Source organism: Schistocerca americana, unplaced genomic scaffold (assembly GCF_021461395.2).
Source record: "Schistocerca americana isolate TAMUIC-IGC-003095 unplaced genomic scaffold, iqSchAmer2.1 HiC_scaffold_1505, whole genome shotgun sequence".
Lineage (NCBI taxonomy): Eukaryota > Metazoa > Arthropoda > Insecta > Orthoptera > Acrididae > Schistocerca > Schistocerca americana.
Genome location: NW_025725590.1, coordinates 10,001 through 15,000, shown reverse-complemented (window position 1 = coordinate 15,000; position 5,000 = coordinate 10,001). Strand labels below are relative to the sequence as shown.

Here is a 5,000-nt window from a genome sequence, read left to right as displayed (position 1 = left end):
GGACGAGCCGACCGATTGGTTTTGATCTAATAAAAGCGTCCCTTCCATCTCTGGTCGGGACTCTGTTTGCATGTATTAGCTCTAGAATTACCACAGTTATCCAAGTAACGTGGGTACGATCTAAGGAACCATAACTGATTTAATGAGCCATTCGCGGTTTCACCTTAATGCGGCTTGTACTGAGACATGCATGGCTTAATCTTTGAGACAAGCATATGACTACTGGCAGGATCAACCAGGGAGCTGCGTCAACTAGAGCTGAGCAGCCGGCCGCCCGGGAGTGTGTCCCGGGGGCCCGCGCGAACACGCAAGCGTCCGCTCAATTATTCTGCAAACAGGAGGAGGCTGAGCTCCCCTGCACAATACACCTCGAAACCCTCTCAGGTCCCGGCGGCGCGCAGCGCCGTCCTAAGTACTTGGTCGGGTTCGAGAGAGGCGCAATCGCCCGGAGTTTGGCGAGTAGACGCTTTAGGTGCGACCACCCGTGCTCCCAACTGAGCTTGCCGCTGCCGACAGAGGCCCGGGAGCGTGCTGTCGTGGCATTGCCGGCGGGAGACAACACGCGCCACCTACGGTGACCGGCAGCTCCAACGCCAGCGCCACAGAAGGACAAAAGCCCCACTTGGGTGCCGAAGCGAACTCTCCCAGCACAGCGCACGCGCCAACACGTCCGCACAGCTGCGATACAAACCACCTGCGAGAACCGCAGAGGCGACCGAGCAGCAGACGGCGTCGCGGCGCCGAGCGCCGGGCGGCGGCGCATCCTCAGCGCACACAGTCCTCAATCGGACCAGCACACTGCAGATGTCCACCGCGCTTCGCACCGGGCCCGCGAGGACCTACTTTGGCCGCACGGCGCCGCGTGCAGGGTGCGCCGGCGCGCAGCTGCGCCGCCTGCCGCCTCCGTCGGCCGGCGCGCCTGCCACTGGCCGCCCCCACCAGCCGGCTGTAGCGCGTGCGCCCACGCACCGCGCGGCCAGCACGCCGGGAGGCCCCCCCTCACCGGCCGGGGACGGTCCCACCCAGCCACCGCCGCGTATCGCTTCACACCCAGATGCCATTCACGTTCGTGGGCATGGTGGGTATCGCTGGAACAACCGGTTGGTAGCTCAACCGATCGTCGCCATCACTGATTCACCTCTAGCGAGAACAACCGCACCACAACGGTTTACCAGTTGTTCATTTGCATAACGTCACCAGCAAACGTAGGCGTCCATCGCCATTTGCAAATTCAACGATTGTTGCATGCCTGTGTCAGGTGTCACGACACACTATGTCTGCCCACATACACGCAACAACATGTGCACGCTTCGCGAACACGTGGAAGGTGGCCCCCGTACGTATGCGATGTCCATTGCGCGAACGACTGTCAACCGGCCTCTGTCGCATGTCGCAGATGTGGAACGCAGTGCACCATGCTATCACGGTGTGTGAGAAGAGACGACTACGTCTGACAACACGCGCCACTACATCAACAGACGGCTCATGCTGATCGCCATCCAGGGCATACCACACTGCAATCCAGCTCTTATAGGGAGACGACACGTAGCTGAGTGCACAACATTTGGACCGCATGGTTCGCCGTTGTTGGCGCAGTCGTTGTACGGTCACATGTACCACGATGTATCATTCAGTACATGAGGACCAATGTGCAGTACAGTGTGTGATTTGGACGTACAACATCAGCGGACAGTTGACACAGGCCGTACCACAGCGTAGGCTAAGTGCTTCGCACATGCGAATGCCAATGAACAACTGCAAATGCCAATGAACAACTGCAAAGGGCATTGAGCATGTACGTCCTGCTGCCATCCACATTACAGTGTATAGCTGCAAGGTGTTTAACATGAAGCGATACACTGGGGACCGGGCAGTGCGAGTAGCAAACTATATTGCGGGGGTTGCAGTTAGGCAACACTACACTAATTTAACGCGTCGTATGACAATTACAGAGCAGGTTAAGGCCCAACGTGTGTTGGGTTAAGGCCCAACGTGTGTTGGGTTAAGGCCCAACGTGTGTTGGGTTAAGGCCCAACGTGTGTTGGGTTAAGGCCCAACGTGTGTTGGGTTAAGGCCCAACGTGTGTTGGGTTAAGGCCCAACGTGTGTTGGGTTAAGGCCCAACGTGTGTTGGGTTAAGGCCCAACGTGTGTTGGGTTAAGGCCCAACGTGTGTTGGGTTAAGGCCCAACGTGTGTTGGGTTAAGGCCCAACGTGTGTTGGGTTAAGGCCCAACGTGTGTTGGGTTAAGGCCCAACGTGTGTTGGGTTACGTTAAGGGGCAATGTGGGTTACGTTAAGGGGCAATGTGGGTTACGTTAAGGGGCAATGTGGGTTACGTTACGGCGCAATATAGGTTACGTTACGGCGCAATATAGGTTACGTTAAGGCGCAATATCGGTTACGTTAAGGCGCAATACAGGTTACGTTAAGGCGCAATACAGGTTACGTTAAGGCGCAATACAGGTTACGTTAAGGCGCAATACAGGTTACGTTAAGGCGCAATACAGGTTACGTTAAGGCGCAATACAGGTTACGTTAAGGCGCAATGCAGGTTACGTTAAGGCGCAATACAGGTTACGTTAAGGCGCAATACAGGTTACGTTAAGGCGCAATACAGGTTACGTTAAGGCGCAATACAGGTTACGTTAAGGCGCAATACAGGTTACGTTAAGGCGCAATACAGGTTACGTTAAGGCGCAATACAGGTTACGTTAAGGCGCAATACAGGTTACGTTAAGGCGCAATACAGGTTACGTTAAGGCGCAATACAGGTTACGTTAAGGCGCAATACAGGTTACGTTAAGGCGCAATACAGGTTACGTTAAGGCGCAATACAGGTTACGTTAAGGCGCAATACAGGTTACGTTAAGGCGCAATACAGGTTACGTTAAGGCGCAATACAGGTTACGTTAAGGCGCAATACAGGTTACGTTAAGGCGCAATACAGGTTAGGTTAAGGCGCAATACAGGTTAGGTTAAGGTACGACATAGGTTAGGTTAAGGTACGACATAGGTTAGGTTAAGGTACGACATAGGTTAGGTTAAGGTACGACATAGGTTAGGTTAAGGTACGACATAGGTTAGGTTAAGGTACGACATAGGTTAGGTTAAGGTACGACATAGGTTAGGTTAAGGTACGACATAGGTTAGGTTAAGGTACGACATAGGTTAGGTTAAGGTACGACATAGGTTAGGTTAAGGTACGACATAGGTTAGGTTAAGGTACGACATAGGTTAGGTTAAGGTACGACATAGGTTAGGTTAAGGTACGACATAGGTTAGGTTAAGGTACGACATAGGTTAGGTTAAGGTACGACATAGGTTAGGTTAAGGTACGACATAGGTTAGGTTAAGGTACGACATAGGTTAGGTTAAGGTACGACATAGGTTAGGTTAAGGTACGACATAGGTTAGGTTAAGGTACGACATAGGTTAGGTTAAGGTACGACATAGGTTAGGTTAAGGTACGACATAGGTTAGGTTAAGGTACGACATAGGTTAGGTTAAGGTACGACATAGGTTAGGTTAAGGTACGACATAGGTTAGGTTAAGGTACGACATAGGTTAGGTTAAGGTACGACATAGGTTAGGTTAAGGTACGACATAGGTTAGGTTAAGGTACGACATAGGTTAGGTTAAGGTACGACATAGGTTAGGTTAAGGTACGACATAGGTTAGGTTAAGGTACGACATAGGTTAGGTTAAGGTACGACATAGGTTAGGTTACGGTACGACATAGGTTAGGTTACGGTACGAGATAGGTTAGGTTACGGTACGACATAGGTTAGGTTACGGTACGACATAGGTTAGGTTACGGTACGACATAGGTTAGGTTACGGTACGACATAGGTTAGGTTACGGTACGACATAGGTTAGGTTACGGTACGACATAGGTTGGGTTACGGTACGATATAGGTTAGGTTACGGTACGATATAGGTTAGGTTAAGGTACACATTGTTGTAAGGAAAGGTTTAATGGGGGGCGGGGCGGGGCGGCCGGTTTGTTGATTGTGATTATAGTAAGTGGATGCCTGCGGCATCATCTGATTTGCCACGTCAGGATGCACCTTTGGCTCATGACAGGCGGCGCTCTCATTCCATGCTTGTGGCAGACCTGTGTCTTTCATTCCTGCCATTGTTTGTGTGCTGTGAGAGGAGGCAGTATTGTGATGTTGGGTGCACCCCTGTGTAGGACATGTGTGGGTGTTGGTGGCTTGGCTGAGCAATGGTGGTTGTCGGGTGGGTGGGATATTCTGTTTTCTGAGTGGACCTCCCAGTCTGGTTATGACAGTGTGGATTGTCTAATGTGGCGGAGAGGATGCACTGGGTGTTGTTCCATGCTGGTGCTTACATATTGTCTGTGTGCGTGTTACAGGCAGAGAGTAGTGCGTGATAAGGGTGTGTGGCTGACGTGTGGTTGTGATTGTGAGCAGAGTCTTTCAGCATGTATACGGACAGTTGTATACATTATCTGTATTCTGATGGCTCTATCTATTACTAATCAGCGCCGTGTATACGTTTAATCCGGTTCCAGTCGAAACTGTTGTATCTCTGTACATTAGTGACACGGCGAGCCCGCTATGTAGTTACTCGTCTCGGCAGCTTCCACCGGTGTATGGCAAATGATTATAAGGAATCAGTCTAGTCGTCAATACCGATGGTGTGACGTCACATGTCTGGGGTGGGGGACGCTGCGCCCTTCCGGTGGGTCATGGCCTAGAAAGACTCTTCCCACGCAGGGGGGCGTGGACTGTCATTGACTCTTCCAGGTAATATACTTGCCGTACGTTCTTGCGACTGCGAGTGCAACGCTCACCGGTACCGACATGGATGGAGCGCCTCCTAGCTGACCGCTCAGCATCGGCATTCGTACAGAGAGCAACGCGGTCGCGTCTCTAGCTCGTAACTGGTACAGCCCGCAGCTCATGTATAGGGACAGCGGGAATGTCGCATATTGGAGATAACTCTTCATGAAACGCATGTTATAGGGGTGGATTGCA

At 51.8% G+C, this 5,000-nt stretch overlaps 1 non-coding gene across 1 annotated transcript in view; it reads right to left on the bottom strand.

Moving 5' to 3' along the window:
* LOC124569568 overlaps positions 1–242 on the bottom strand; it is a 1,910-nt gene extending 1,668 nt beyond the window's left edge. Inside the window, exon 1 of the ribosomal RNA XR_006971249.1 lies at positions 1–242. This exon is cut by the window's left edge and continues 1,668 nt beyond it. This is a non-coding gene — a ribosomal RNA (small subunit ribosomal RNA).
* Positions 243–5,000: the final 4,758 nt, after the last annotated feature.